General features: G+C 44.2%; 1 protein-coding gene across 1 annotated transcript in view; it reads right to left on the reverse strand.

Annotated features, from left to right (window-relative positions):
• PARP16 (poly(ADP-ribose) polymerase family member 16) overlaps positions 1–13,474 on the reverse strand; it is a 35,295-nt gene extending 21,821 nt beyond the window's left edge. Inside the window, exon 1 of the mRNA XM_073568863.1 lies at positions 13,319–13,474. The gene's annotated coding sequence lies outside the window, so the exon portion shown is untranslated. The remainder of the gene's footprint in view (positions 1–13,318) is intronic.
• Between the last annotated feature and the right edge of the window lie 3,606 nt (positions 13,475–17,080).

Raw genomic sequence — 17,080 nt, forward strand, 5'->3', positions numbered from 1 at the left:
CTGTTAATGTTGATGATTATGGCTTACAGCCAATGAAAATCCAAAAGTCATTATCTCAGTAAATTAGAATACTTTATATCACCAGCTTGAAAAATAATTTTAAAATAAGTAATGTTGGCCTACTGAAATGTATGTTCAGTAAATGCACTCAATACTTGGTCGGGGCTCCTTTTGCATCAATTACTGCATCAATGCGGTGCGGCATGGAGGTGATCAGCCTTTGGCACTGCTGAAGTGTTATGGAAGTCCAGGTTGCTTTGATAGCAGCCTTCAGCTCATCTGCATTGTTGGGTCTGGTGTCTCTCATCTTCCTCTTGACAATACCCTATAGATTCTCTATGGGGTTAAGGTCAGGCGAGTTTGCTGGGCAATCAAGCACAGTGATACTGTTGTAGTAAACCAGGAATTGGTACTTTTGGCAGTGTGGACAGGTGCCAAGTCCTGCTGGAGAAAGCAATTTCCATCTCCAAAAAGCGTGTCAGCAGAGGGAAGCATGAAGTGCTCTAAAACTCCCTGGTAGACGGCTGCGCTGACTTTGGTCTTGATAAAACACAGTGGACCTACTGCAGCAGATGACATGGCTCCCCAAACCATCACTGATTGTGGAAACTTCACACTAGACGTCAAGCAGCTTGGATTGTGGTCTCTCCACTCTTCCTCCAGACTCTGAATGGCCTTTTCTTTACAATCCTTTCAAGGTTGCGGTTATCCCGGTTGCTTGTGCACCTTTTTCTACCACACGTTTTCCTTCCACTCAACTCTCCATTAATATGCTTGGATACAGCACTCTGTGAACAGGCAGCTTCTTTAGCAATGTCCTTTTGTGGCTTACCCTCCTTATAGAGTGTGTCAGTGACTGCCTTCTGGCCATCTGTCAAGTCAGCAGTCTTCCCCATGATTGTGGAGCCTACAGAAACAGACTAAGGGACCTTTTTAAATGCTTAGCAAGACTTTTCAGGTCTTTTTTGCTAATTATTCTAATTTACTTAGATAATGACTTTTGGGTTTTCATTGGCTGTAAACCATAATCATTAATATTAACAGAAATAAACACGTGAAATAGATCACTGTCTGTAATGACTCTATATATGAGTTTCACTTTTGTATTGAAGAACTGAAATAAATTACTGTACTTTTTGGATTATAAGATGCACTTTTTTCCCCCCAAATTCGGGGGGAAAATGGAGATGCGTCTTATAATACGAATATATCTTACCGGCCGTGGTGGAGCAGGGTCCCAGCTGGAGGAGGCGAGAGTGGTGCGTTGCTGCGGGCCGGGATGAAGGTGTGGTTGGAGGTGCGACACTGCAGGTGTTCGGTGGTGCGGGGGCTTCGTCGACATTTTGGGATAGCTGGGGACCCCAGTACTTCCATGGTTTACATTGTGGTGGACTCCAGGAAAATGGCTGCTGGAGGCAGCGCATGTCCATATGGTGATCTCGGCACCAAGATCTCCATCTGCGAATGCGCTGCCCCGGCAGCCATTTTCCCGGAGTCCACCGCAACGTAAACCATGGAAGTATGGGGGCTCCGTGCTTTCACAAACTGTTGGCAGAGCCCCCAAACCACCTAACACCCACAGCGTCACACATCTGAATATGCCTTTCTCCCAATCTGGGGTCCGCAGCATCGCCCCACTCATGCCTCTGCCAGCAGCGACCCTGGGAACCGGCTTCACCGCAGCCACCACCCCTGGTAAGCAATTAGACACATGGATTGTAAGAAGCACCACCATTTTATAAAAAAAAAAAAAAAAAAAAAAAAAGTTGTTTTTACCATTTTCCTCCTCGAAATTTGTGGTGCGTCTTATAATCTGATGTGTCTTATAAATCGCAAAATATGGTAACTTTTTGATGACATTCTAATTTAGTGAGAAGTATATATCACACACACACACACACACACACACACACACACACACACTTGTGGCAAAAAGTATTGACACCCCTGCAATTCTGTCAGATAATACTCAGTTTCTTCCTGAAAATGATTGCAAACACAAATTCTTTGGTATTATTATCTTCATTGAATTTTTCTTAAATGAAAAAACACAAAAGAGAATGAAGCAAAAAGCAAAACATTGATCATTTCACACAACTCCAAAAATGGGCCAGACAAAAGTATTGGCACCCTCAGCCTCATACTTGGTTGCACAACCTTTAGCCCAAATAACTGCGACCAACCGCTTCCGGTAACCATCAATGAGTTTCTTACAATGCTCTGCTGGAATTTTAGACCATTCTTCTTTGGCAAACTGCTCCAGGTCCCTGATATTAGAAGGGTGCCTTCTCCAAACTGCCATTTTTAGATCTCTCCACAGGTGTTCTATGGGATTCAGGTCTGGACTCATTGCTGGCCACTTTAGAAGTCTCCAGTGTTTTCTCTCAAACCATTTTCTAGTGCTTTTTGAAGTGTGTTTTGGGTCATTTTCCTGCTGGAAGACCCATGACCTCTGAGGGAGACCCAGCTTTCTCACACTGGGCCCTACATTATGCTGCAAAATTTGTTGCTAGTCTTCAGACTTCATAATGCCATGCACACAGTCAAGCAGTCCAGTGCCAGAGACAGCAAAGCAACCCCAAAACATCAGGGAACCTCCGCCATGTTTGACTGTAGGGACCGTGTTCTTTTCTTTGAATGCCTCTTTTTTTCTCCTGTAAACTCTATGTTGATGCCTTTGCCCAAAAAGCTCTACTTTTGTCTCATCTGACCAGAGAACATTCTTCCAAAACGTTTTAGGCTTTTTCAGGTAAGTTTTGGCAAACTCCAATCTGGCTTTTTTATGTCTCGGGGTAAGAAGTGGGGTCTTCCTGGGTCTCCTATCATACAGTCCCTTTTCATTCAGACGCCGACGGATAGTACGGGTTGACACTGTTGTAACCTCAGACTGCAGGGCAACTTGATCTTGTTTGGATGTTAGTCGAGGTTCTTTATCCAACATCCGCACAATCTTGCGTTGAAATCTCTTGTCAGATTTTCTTTTCCGTCCACATCTAGGGAGGTTAGTCACAGTGCCATGGGCTTTAAAGTTCTTGATGACCCTGCGCACGGTAGACACAGGAACATTCAGGTCTTTGGAGATGGACTTGTAGCCTTGAGATTGCTCATGCTTCCTCACAATTTGGTTTCTCAAGTCCTCAGACACTTCTTTGGCCTTCTTTCTTTTCTCCATGCTCAATGTGGTACACACAAGGACACAGGACAGAGGTTGAGTCAACTTTAATCCATGTCAACTGGCTGCAAGTGTGATTTAGTTATTGCCAACACCTGTTAGGTGCCACAGGTAAGTTACAGGTGCTGTTAATTACACAAATTAGAGAAGCATCACATGAATTTTGGAACAGTGCCAATACTTTTGTCCACCCTCTTTTTTATGTTTGGTGTGGAATTATATCCAATTTGGCTTTAGGACAATTCTTTTTGTGTTTTTTAATTTAAGACAAATTAAATGAAGATAATAATACCAAAGAATTTGTGTTTGCAATCATTTCCAGGAAGAAACTGCGTACTATCTGACAGAATTGCAGGGGTATCAATACTTTTGGCCACAACTGTGTGTGTGTATATATATTATATATATATATATATATATATATATATATATATATATATCTGGTATTGACGTGACCATATTGTCGTAAAAAATCATGTTTTTTTTTTTTTTACCACAAAAAAAAAAAACACAACTCATGAAGTATCAAAGCACTATAAAAAAATAAAACAATAAATGTTATATATAGGAAGCTAAGAAACAATGGTGCAGTTGAATAGTGAAATTGCATGGAAATAATTTTTTTTTCTACTTTTTAATGCACGTGGATTTTTTTTTTTTTCAAATTTTTCAGTACACTATCTTATTGCAAACTACAGCTCATTCGAAAAAAAAAAAAAAAAAGAAAAAGAAACAAGCTCTCGTATGGGTATGTGGACAGAGAAATAAAATGGCTATAGCTTTTGGAAAATAAAAACAAAAAATGGTGACATCCTAAAGGTGTTTAAAACAATGGAATTCTATGTTGACTACATCAACCAATCACAGCACAGCTTATAGGTTCTATGGTGTGTATGCGGAATGAATGGCGAGCTGTGATTGGTTGCTATGTGTCCCATTGTACTCAGTGACTGCTTTCCCTGGATGCAAACACACAAGTGCCAAGTACTGATGGAGCTGCCAATTGTATGGAGCTGCACTGTTATCATGGTGTCTATGGACATCACACAGGAAGGTGCACTGTTATCATGGTGTCTATGGACATCACACATGAAGGTGCACTGTTATCATGGTGTCTATGGACATCACACATGAAGGTGCACTGTTATCATGGTGTCTATGGACATCACACATGAAGGTGCACTGTTATCATGGTGTCTATGGACATCACACATGAAGGTGCACTGTTATCATGGTGTCTATGGACATCACACATGAAGGTGCACTGTTATCATGGTGTCTATGGACATCACACATGAAGGTGCACTGTTATCATGGTGTCTATGGACATCACACATGAAGGTGCACTGTTATCATGGTGTCTATGGACATCACACATGAAGGTGTACTGTTATCATGGTGTCTATAGACATCACACAGGAAGGTGTTGCGAGTTAATTTCCTGGCCCACCAGTTGTGAGTTCTCCTTCCAGGCTCCCCCTGGTGGTAACTGGAGGTAGTGAGGCTGATTTAATCAGTAGAGATCTGCCACCTGATAATGAGGATGATGATTGGACCTCAGGAATCTCAGACTGGATTTAAGACAGCCGACGCCCTAGTCTGGTGCTGGTGATTCCTTCTGGCTTTTCAGGTCCTGGTTTTCAGCTCTGTTCCAGTCATTTCAAGCCAAGTTTTTCTGCTAATGTTCACACTTGATTTTGTTGGTCTATTCAGTTTTTTGTGTGGTGAGCCAGCCCCGGCTGGGGCTGTGCTGAATTTCCACTCTTATTTATCTGTATTTGCCAATTTGCTTTTTTGTTCCTTATTAGATTGGCCTCTTTTTGCTCTGTCTCAGAATATTTCAGAGTGCTGATATAGTGGGAGAAGTTTAGTGACTTCAGGGTTAATTTTACTATCAGAAGTGTTGGACATTATTTTTGTAGGGTTTTTGGCAGATTGCAGACAGTGTCTTTCCTTTCCTATCCTTTCTAGTTAGTTTGGGCCCCATCATTTGCTCAGCCTATTTTCCTGCCTGTGTTTGTGCTGTCATCTTGTTTCACCGTCAATAAATGTGTGGGGGCTGTCTTTCCTTTGGGACAGTTAGTTTTCCCCTTTTCTTGCTTTAGGCTTATTTAGTCCTCCGGCTGTGACAAAGCATCTAGGACCATTGTAGGTATGCGCCACGGCTGCTGCTAGTTGTTGTGGTTAGGATCAGTGATCTGCATAGCTACCAACCTCTCTGGTTTTCTGTGACTTGCTTGCTTAGTCTTTTCCTCCTCGGTGACCCATTCATTACAGAATCACCAGCCATACCGCAGATTCTAAGGTACTCAAAAGCAGGAAAGAGTTGTTAAGAAGAACAAAAAAAAAAAAAAAAAAGCTTCAGGCTAGTTTCACACTTGCTTTTTTTTGCAGCGCGTTTTTCCCGCAAAAAAACGCATTGAAAAAACGCATACAAAAGCATACAACTGCTGCGTTTTTTTCAAGCATTGTTATGAGCATGCATGAAAAAAACGCAGCGTTTTTATGCGTTTGTATGCGTTTTTAGTGCGTTTTTACCGCGTTTGCGTTTTTTTCCAACATTAGGTGGCCCCTCACACTAACCCAAACCATGACTTTACTAACCCTGACCCTAACCCTAACCCTGACCCTAACCCAATCATACTTAACCCTAACCCAAACCCTAAACCCTAACTAACCCTAACCCTAACCCTGACCCTAACCAAACCATACTTAACCCTAATCCTGACCCTAACCCTGACCCTAACCCTTAACAAAACCATACTTAACCCTAACCCTGACCCTAACCCTAACCCTAACCCTTAACCAAACCATACTTAACCCTAATCCTGACCCTAACCCTGACCCTAACCCTTAACAAAACCATACTTAACCCTAACCCTGACCCTAACCCTGACCCTAACCCTGACCCTAACCCTGACCCTAACCATACTTAACCCTAACCCTGACCCTAACCAAACCATACTTAACCCTAATCCTGACCCTAACCCTAACCCTTAACCAAACCATACTTAACCCTAACCCTGACCCAAACCCCAACCCCAACCCTAACCCTGACCCTGACCCTAACCCTAAACCCCCTTAACTAACCCTAACTCTAACCCAAACCCCTAAATTCCATGGTTAAAAAAAAAAAAAAACGCATATGCAAAAAAACGCATACATGAGCATGCCAGTGCGCACATATGCGCATCCATAGGCTATAATGGCCATTTTTAGCGCAAAACGTGCGCATATGTGCGCATGCGCTTTTTTGCAGGGCCAAAAAATGCAACATGCTGCGTCTGGAAAATACAAACGCACACCCCAAAAAAACGCAGCGCATGAAAATCGCATACATGCGCTTACAAGCGCGCAGGTATGCGCACCCATGTTAAATATAGGGGAAAAAACGCATGCGCACATATGCGTTTTTTTCCAGCGCTAAAAAACGCAAATGTGAAACCAGCCTCAGATTTATTTTTTCCTTTTTTTTTTTCTGGGGCCGTAGGAGTATTTTTTTTTTCCTAATGGAGATTAAGCAATTGTCTGATCGTGTGGAGCAACTTGCTGCTGAAGTGCAGGGAATTTCCACCTACCTCATTCAGTCACATGCTGCTGAACCTAAGATCCCTACTCCTGATGTGTTTTCTGGGGATCGGTCTAAATTTCTGAATTTTAAGAATTGTAAATTATTTCTTGCCTTGAAGCCTAACTCATCGGGGAGCTCTGTGCAGCAGGTTAAAATTGTCATCTCCTTGTTGCGTGGCGATCCCCAGGATTGGGCTTTTTCTCCGACACCTAAAAAATCCTGTTCTGACTAATGTGGATGCATTTTTTCAGGCCTTGGAGTTGTTGTATGATGAACCTAAAGCTGTTGATCAAGCTGAGAGAACCCTGTTGGCATTAAACCAGGGTCAGGATTCTGCTGAGTTATACTGTCAAAAATCCCGAAAGTGGGCGGTCCTTACTACATTGAATGATAGTGCATTGGCAGCTCTCTTTCGGAAGGGTTTATCAGAGACCGTAAAAGATGTTATGGTGGGATTTCCTATTCCTTCTGGTCTGGATGATTCTATGTCACTAGCCATTCAAGTTGATCGGCGTTTACGTGAACGTAAGACTACACGGAAGGCGCTGACACCTTTTGAACAAACCTCTGAATCTATGCAATGTGATGGGGTTTTGTCTAGGGCGCAACGTCAGGAGTTTAGAAGGCGTAATAATCTGCGTTTTTTATGTGGAGACGCCTCTCATACTATTTCTGTCTGCCCTAAACGAGAGAAACGCTTTGCACACACATTTGCTGTGGGCAGTGTACAAACTAGGTTCCTTTTGGCAATTACTCTGATCTGCTCCTTATCCAAGTTTTCTACTAAGGCTTTCGTGGATTCAGGAGCAGCGTTGAATCTGATGGATTTGGACTTTGCTAAACGTTGTGGTTTTTCCATGACGCCTCTGCATTTCTTTGAGGGGTATTGATGCTACTCCTTTGGTGGAGAATAAACCTCAGTTTTGGACCCAGGTGATAATGCGAGTTGCCCCAGACGACCAAGAAAAATGTAAATTTTTGGTGCTGCATAATTTGCATGATACTATTGATCTGGGTTTTCCCTGGTTGCAAACTCATAATCCAGTTTTGGATTGGAAGTCTGGGTCTGTGGTGAGTTGGGGTTGTCAGTGTGTTCTTAGGGACGCTCCTGTTTTCTCCACCTCTCCTCAGTCTCATGATATTCCTGATTATCTAGCCGATTTTTCTGATGTATTTAGTGAGAGTAAGTCTGCGTCTTTGCCTCCTCATAGGAGTTATGACTGTGCAATTGAGTTGATGACTGGGTGTAAATTTCCCAAGGGTCGGCTTTTCAGCTTATCAGTACCCGAGCATGATGCTATGCGGTCCTATATTAAGGAGTCGTTGGAGAAGGGTCATATTAGCCCATCCTCATCACCTTTAGGTGCTGTTTTTTTTTTTTTGTGGCCAAGAAAGATGGTTCATTAAGACCGTGTATTGATTATCGTTCCCTTAACAAGATGACTGTTAAATATCAGTACCCGTTACCTCTGATGTCTGATTTATTCTCCAGAGCTAAGAGTGCCTGCTGGTTTACTAAGCTTGACCTCAGGGGGGCGTATAATCTTATTCGCATCAAGCACGGGGATGAATGGAAGACGGCGTTTAATACTCCGGGACATTTTGAGTACCTCGTGATGCCTTTTGGGCTCACTAATGCCCCTTCTGTCTTCCAGTCCTTTATGAATGATATTTTCTGTGACTTTATGGATAAGTTTTTGATCATCTATCTGGATGATATTTTGATCTTTTCTAGCGATTGGGATTCTCATGTGGAACACGTCCGGACTGTGTTCCGGATTTTGAGGGAGAATTCCCTGTTTGTTAAGGGATCGAAGTGCCTCTTTGGTGTACAGAGGATTTCATTTTTGGGATTTATCTTGTCTCCATCGACTATTGAAATGCACCCGGCCAAGGTACAGGCCATTTATGATTGGGTTCAGCCTACTTCTTTGAAGGCCCTCCAGAAGTTTTTGGGTTTTGCCAATTTCTATCGTAAATTTATTGGTAATTAGAAATGGTATTGTCAAACCACTGACTGATCTGACCAAGAAAGGCGCTGATGTGCTGAATTGGTCTCCTGAGGCTGTCTCAGCATTTCAGGAGCTTAAGCGGAGATTTACTTCTCCCCCGGTTTTACGGCAACCTGATGTCTCACTTCCATTTCAGGTGTAGGTAGATGCTTCTGAGATTGGTGCAGGAGCTGTTTTGTCCCAAAAAGACCCTGTGACTAAGAGGAATCCCTGTGCCTTCTTTTCTCGAAAGTTCTCCCCATCTGAACGCAACTACGACGTGGGGAATCGGGAATTGTTGGCCATGAAATGGGCATTTGAGGAGTGGAGACATTGGTTGGAGGGAGCTAGACATCAAGTTGTGGTCCTCACCGATCACAAGAATTTGATTTATCTGGAGTCGGCCAAACGCTTGAATCTTAGACAGGCTAGATGGGCCTTGTTTTTCACGCGTTTTAATTTTGTGGTCTCTTTTCTTCCGGGCACTAAGAATGTTAAGGCAGACGCCCTTTCTAGGAGTTTCTTTGCCGATTCTCTTAATTTGACCGAGCCTACTACCATCCTAGGTGAGGGGGTAGTTCTTTCTGCCATTTCGCCCGATTTGAGACGCGCCCTGGAGGAATTTCAGGAGGATAAACCTGAGCGTTGCCCTATGGGAAAACTGTATGTTCCTGACCAGTGGAGAAAGAGTGATGTCTGAAATTCATTGCTTCGCATTGGCTGGTCATCCAGGTATTTTTGGTACCAGAGATTTGGTGAGTCGGTCTTTTTGGTGGCCTGCCTTATCTCGTGACGTTAGGAATTTTGTACAGTCCTGTGGGACTTGTTCTCGGTCTAAACCCTGTTCTCGTTATAGTGGGTTGCTGATGCCCCTACCGGGGCTCAAGAAGCCATGGACCCATATCTCAATGGATTTTATTTCTGATCTTCCTGTCTCTCAGAGAATGACTTATCTGGGTGATTTGTGATAGATTTTCAAATATGGTCCATCTTGTACCACTCCCAAAATTGCCATCTTCCGCTGAGTTGGTGCCCTTGTTTTTACAACAGGTGGTTCGGTTACATGGGATTCCTGAGAACATTGTGTCCGACAGAGGAGTCCATTTTGTTACCAGATTCTGGAAAGCCTTTTGTTCCAATCTGGGAATTCAGTTATCCTTCTCCTCCGCGTTTCATCCTCAGACCAATGAACAGACTGAGAGAAAAAACCAGACCTTGGAGTCTTATTTAAGATGTTTTATATCTGCTGATCAGGATGATTGGGTCTCATTTTTGCCCTTGGCCGAATTCGCACTGAACAATAGAGCTAATTCTGCCACTTTGATGTCACCCTTTTTCTGTAATTTTGGGTTTCATCCTCGATTCTCTTCAGGGCAAGTGGAATCTTCGTCCTGCCCAGGTGTGGACACTGTGGTTGAGAGAATGCAGCAGATATGGGACCAAGTGGTGGATAAGTTGTCACTCTCTCAGGAAAAGGCCCAGCGATTTTCCAACCGGCATAGGACCATTGGTCCCCGGTTTAAAGTGGGTGATATGGTTTGGTTGTCGTCTAAGAATATTCCTATGAAGGTTGCATCTCCAAAATTTAAGCCAAGATTTATTGGACCGTATAAGATTTTGGAGATTCTTAATCCTGTTTCTTTTCGATTGGCTCTTCCAGTTACGTTCAAGATCCATAACGTATTTGACAAGTCTCTGTTGAAGAGGTTTGTTGAGCCAGGGGGTCCTATGGCAGCACCTCCTAACCCTGTGTTGGTTGAAGGTAATGTGGAATATGAGGTAGAGAAAATATTGGATTCTCGCTTGGTTAGACGGAGACTCCAGTATTTGGTCAAATGGAAGGGTTATGGCCAGGAGGATAATTCTTGGGTCTCTGCCTCTGATATTCATGCCAATAGATTGGTTCGTGCTTTTCACCAGGCCCATCCTGATCGGCCTGGTGGCGTGGATGAGGGTTTGGTGACCCCCTCCTCGGGGGGGGGGGGGGGTACTGTTATGAGTTCATTTTCCGGGCCACCATTTGTGAGTTCTCCTTCCAGGCTCCCTCTGGTGGTAACTGGAGGTAGTGAGGCTGATTTAATCAGTAGAGATCTGCCACCTGATAATGAGGATGACGATTGGACCTCAGGAATCTCAGACTGGATTTAAGACAGCCGACGCCCTAGTCTGGTGCTGGTGATTCCTTCTGGCTTTTCAGGTCCTGGTTTTCAGCTCTGTTCCAGTCATTTCAAGCCAAGTTTTTCTGCTAATGTTCACACTTGATTTTGTTGGTCTATTCAGTTTTTTGTGTGGTCAGCCAGCCCCGGCTGGGGCTGTGCTGAATTTCCACTCTTATTTATCTGTATTTGCCAATTTGCTTTTTTGTTCCTTATTAGATTGGCCTCTTTTTGCTCTGTCTCAGAATATTTCAGAGTGCTGATATAGTGGGAGAAGTTTAGTGACTTCAGGGTTAATTTTACTAAGAAGTGTTGGACATTATTTTTGTAGGGTTTTTGGCAGATTGCAGACAGTGTCTTTCCTTTCCTATCCTTTCTAGTTAGATTGGGCCCCATCATTTGCTCAGCCTATTTTCCTGCCTGTGTTTGTGCTTTCATCTTGTTTCACTGTCAATACATGTGTGGGGGCCGTCTTTCCTTTGGAGTCTGTTCTGGGGCAGTTAGTTTTCCCCTTTTCTTGCTTTAGGCTTATTTAGTCCTCCGGCTGTGAAAAAGCGTCTAGGACCATCGTAGGTACGCTCCACGGCTGCTGTTAGTTGTTGTGATTAGGATCAGGGATCTGCAATCTGCATAGCTACCAACCTCTCTGGTTTTCTGTGACTTGCTTGTTATGTCTTTTCCTCCTCGGTGACCCATTCATAACAGGAAGGTGCACTGATCTCATGGAGTCTATGGACATCACACAGGAAGGTATACTGTTATCATGGAGTCTATAGACATCACACAGGACGGTGCACTGTTATCATGAAGTCTATAGACATCACACAGAAAGGTGCACGGTTATCATGGAGTCTATAGACATCACACAGGAAGGTGCACGGTTATCATGGAGTCTATAGACATCACACAGGAAGGTGCACTGTTATCCTGAGGTCTATGGACATCACACAGGAAGGTGGACTGTTATCATGGTGTCTATAGACATCACACAGGAAGGTGCACTGTTATCATGGAGTCTATAGACATCACACAGGAAGGTGCACTGTTATCATGGAGTCTATAGACATCACACAGGAAGGTGCACTGTTATCATGGAGTCTATACACATCACACAGGAAGGTGCACTGTTATCATGGAGTCTATAGACATCACACAGGAAGGTGCACTGTTATCCTGAGGTCTATGGACATCACACAGGAAGGTGGACTGTTATCATGGTGTCTATAGACATCACACAGGAAGGTGCACTGTTATCATGGTGTCTATAGACATCACACAGGAAGGTGCACTGTTATCATGGTGTCTATAGACATCACACAGGAAGGTGCACTGTTATCATGGAGTCTATAGACATCACACAGGAAGGTGCACTGTTATCATGGAGTCTATAGACATCACACAGGAAGGTGCACTGTTATCATGGAGTCTATAGACATCACACAGGAAGGTGCACTGTCATCCTGAGGTCTATGGACATCACACAGGAAGGTGCACTGTTATCATGGAGTCTATGGACATCACACAGGAAGGTGCACTGTTATCATGGAGTCTATAGACATCACACAGGAAGGTGCACTGTTATCATGGAGTCTATAGACATCACACAGGAAGGTGCACTGTTATCATGGAGTCTATGGACATCACACAGGAAGGTGCACTGTTATCATGGTGTCTATAGACATCACACAGGAAGGTGCACTGTTATCATGGTGTCTATAGACATCACACAGGAAGGTGCACTGTTATCATGGTGTCTATAGACATCACACAGGAAGGTGCACTGTTATCATGGAGTCTATAGACATCACACAGGAAGGTGCACTGTTATCATGGAGTCTATAGACATCACACAGGAAGGTGCACTGTTATCATGGAGTCTATAGACATCACACAGGAAGGTGCACTGTCATCCTGAGGTCTATGGACATCACACAGGAAGGTGCACTGTTATCATGGAGTCTATGGACATCACACAGGAAGGTGCACTGTTATCATGGAGTCTATAGACATCACACAGGAAGGTGCACTGTTATCATGGAGTCTATAGACATCACACAGGAAGGTGCACTGTTATCATGGAGTCTATGGACATCACACAGGAAGGTGCACTGTTATCATGGAGTCTATAGACATCACACAGGAAGGTGCACTGTTACCATGGAGTCTATGGACATCACACAGGAAGGTGCACTGTTACCATGGAGTCTATGGACATCACACTGGAAGGTGGACTGTTCTCATGGTGTCTATAGACATCACACAGGAAGGTGCACTGTTATCATGGAGTCTATGGACATCACACAGGAAGGTGGACTGTTCTCATGGTGTCTATAGACATCACACAGGAAGGTGCACTGTTAGTCCAGAAAGCAGCTCCTGTCCGCGCACTGCTCTGTGGGTAGTGACAGTAGCCTGCTCCCTCTCTCACCTGAGCTCTTTAAAGACACCGCACACACCATGCTCTCTTCCGCACAGCTGACGTGGCCTCCAGCAATCCAGGCTCCTAGCTGCCATCTGTGGTGCCTGCTCTGAACAACATAGCATTATATGCTACTCAGGCACCACAAGTCACACCTTCCCGGGGCCTTCGCCGCAAAGCACGCTGGGAGGTGTAGTTTTACTTTCGATCCTCACATGTGTGCCGAACAGCTGGGCGTAGCTTCTGTCTCCAGGGGGGAACTGTGGAGCTGGAGACTGCTGATCTCTGGAGCGCCCCCTAGTGGTTACTGTAGTTAGTTGTCATAGTGTTGCCAGAATCTAAAATCATTAGGTCACCATTCACATGTATGAAGGATAGCATCAATAATGCGTTTATGAATGGAGTGGTCGTCGGGCGTCTGACGTGCTGTACTAGTGTGCAAATGGGATAAAAGTGTTGCGTCTGGGATAATGGTTCTGACAATTGGCATGGTTTCCAGCGGTCGGACCCCAGCCCAGGCCCGGGTTGGTAGTCTGCCCAACCGGGCATTGTTTATTAGGCTGTTGTGGGCCGCGCTCGCCTGCTGGCTAATGCGGCGGCCACCAGCCCTTTAAATTTGCGGGCACGGCGGCGGTTTCAAAGGTGCGCGCACTGCAGATTTTTCGGTTGCACACTGGCACCCTAGGAGTTAAGAACGCGCGGCGACTTTTATTCCCCATTGACTTGCATTGGGGTCGGGTTTCGGACGAAACTCCAACTTTTTTTGCCCTAGTCGGACCAGTTTCATCCGACTCAAATTTTGTTTCGGGTTTCACGAAACCTGATCCGACCAAAGTCGCTCAACTCTATTCCTTACCACCGTATATATTGTGGAGCTGTGTATACTTCTATCCTGTATACATGTTGTAATTCTTAGTATCTGCGCTTGTTATGTGTGTGTATATATATATATATATATATATATGTATATATATACACTAGAGGTGTGCCCGATGCTATTGCATCGGGAGGGAAGTGTGAGTACGTGTGTGTGAGTACATATGTGTGTGTACGTGTGTGTGTGTAGCAGCTGCCTGCCCACCCACCTCCGTGCAGTCACAGCCGGCAGGAAAGAGGGTGGTTTGCGGCCTGTGCTGGGGAGATGTGAGTACGTGTGTGTGTGAATACATGTGTGTGTATGTGAGTGTGTGTGTGTATGTGAATACATGTGTGTGTATGTGAGTGTGTGTGTGTATGTGAGTACGTGTGTGTGTATGTGAGTGTGTGATATATATCACTCTGATAAGTTGTGAAAAAAGTGGCGGACTCTTTATTAGCCAATGTGGCAACGTTTCAGATCCATAACATAACCTTTTCTCTGCTGTGGGACTGAAATGTTGCCACATGGGCTAATAAAGAGGCCACCCCTCCCCACTTGCTCAGGGCCCTGGCACTTCCGATGCTTACCTCTTCCCGCTCCTCCGCTGCGGCGCCTTCTGACTGTCACGTTTCAGGTCAGAGGGTGCAGTGACGTCACGTCTGTACTCCCGCTGCCTGAACAGTCACAGTGCATAAAGCCGTAAGACGCCGACGTTTAGGAGTCCGGAGCAGAGCAGTGGCCAGCGAGGACAGAGCAGGATTTTTTTTTTTTTTTTAAATGTTTTGAGCAATATATGGGTACCTGTTATGAATGAGTCACCGTAGGAGGCAAAAACAGAAATACTAGCTAAGTCCAGAAAACCAGAGAAGTTGGCAGCTATCGGATTGCAGACCCCTGAACCTATCAACAACTAGCAGTAGCCGTAGGGGGTTCCTACTGTGCCATAGACCCCTCGATCAAAGCCGGAGAACTACATAGCCTAAAGACAGAAAGGGAAATCTAAACTGCCCCAGAGCAGACCCCAAAGCAATAGGCAGCCCCCAACATATAATGACAGTGAAGCAAGATGAAAAAACACTCACACAGATAGAAAGATAGGCTGAGCAAATGATGGGGCCCAAGATAACTAAATAGGACAGGATAGGAAAGCTGCTGTCTGCAATCCGCCAAAAACCCTATCAAAACAAGGGCCAACAGGCTGATAGGGAAAAAGGCCCTGAAGACGCTAGGCTTCAAAAAGACTATATCAGCACTCAGGTATTTTCTGAAGACAGAGCATAAAGGAATTCAACTCACCCCAGCAGGGAATGGCAGAAATTCAGAAAAACAAGGCAAAACAAAACACAAATGCAAAAAGCAGTGCAGAAAACTTAGCTTTTGAGGAGCAGGAATCAGACTGGTCTCCTAGAATCCCTCAGAGAGATCACCAGCAAGGCAGAAGGGCGTTGGCTGCCTTATATCCAGTCAGCAATTCCCATTAGCCAGTCATCATCATCATACCCAGGTGCTTGGTAATCAGCCTCACTACCTTCCTTCACTAGAAGAGGGAGTTCATCAGCCCTCAATGGTGAAGGGGAAAATGAACTCACAACAGGTCCCATCATATACTGGAGCATCATATAGGGCCCATCATATACTGGAGCATAATATGGGGAACATTATGTATTGAGCATCATATGGGGCCCATTATACTGAAGCATAATATGGGGCCCATTATATACTGGAACATCATATGGGGCCCATTATATACTGGAACATCATATGGAGCTCATTATATACTGGAATATCATATGGGGCCCATTATGTATGAAGCATTACATAGGGCCCATCATATAATGGAACATCATATGGGGCCCATTATATATGGAGCATCATATAGGGCCCATTATATATGGAACATCATATGGGGCCCATTATATGTGGAGCATTACATGGAGCCTATTCTGCTTGGAGCAATATATAGGGCCCATCATATAAAGTACTGAGCATTATATGGAGCCCATTCTGTATGGAGCTCATTATACTGTATGGAGTATTATATGGGGCTCATTACACTGTTGGGAGCATTATATGGGGCTCATTATAGTGTTTGGGGCATTATATGGGTCTCATTATACTGCTTGGAGCAATATATATGGCTCATTATTCTGTATGGAGCCTTATATGGGCCTCATTATTCTGTATGGAGCATTATATGGGGCTCATTATTATGAATGGAGTAATATATGGGGCTCATTTTTCTGTATGAAGCACTATGTTGTACCCATTATGGGGCTCATTATTCTGTATGGAGCATTATATGGGGCTCATTATTCTGTATGGAGGACTATACTGTCTGGTTTCTGACCTATTGCACAATAGTTATCACTCATGTAATGTAAGAAGTGAAATCTATGGCATTGTATACCTATATTTCTCTGCTGTATCTGTGCATTATGAATTGTGGTATGTGTTAAAGGGGCCACTGAGACGCTTTCACCCGGGGCCCACAAAAACCTGAAGCCGGCCCTTTGTGACTTGCACACTACCCACTTTTCCTGTCTTGTTGTCGAAGAGGTGACATTGGGCTTTGGGAGAATCAATATTGGTTTAGTATTTTTAATATTACTATGGCCAAATAAAATTAAAATATTGGAAAAGCTGTTTAAATGGATTATCCCAAGTAATCCGCTCTCCTCTGGATAGGGGATAACTTTCCAATTGCTGGAGATCCGACTGCTGGGACCCCCATGATCCTGAAAATCGGAGGTCTGTAGAGCACCATGTAAATGCAGCTGTGGTCGATCATACGCACTGTGGTGGAATTCACATGTGGCTCTTCAAATAACTCCTTTTAAGAGTGACGGGCGCGACAAAGTATAGCAAAAATTCACTGATCGGGGTGAGGAGTGTTATAGTTTGTGGGCTGGTGG

The sequence above is a fragment of the Dendrobates tinctorius genome, unplaced genomic scaffold (genome assembly GCF_039654945.1).
Source record: "Dendrobates tinctorius isolate UK_male_01 unplaced genomic scaffold, ASM3965494v1 ptg000022l, whole genome shotgun sequence".
Taxonomy (NCBI): Eukaryota; Metazoa; Chordata; class Amphibia; order Anura; family Dendrobatidae; genus Dendrobates; species Dendrobates tinctorius.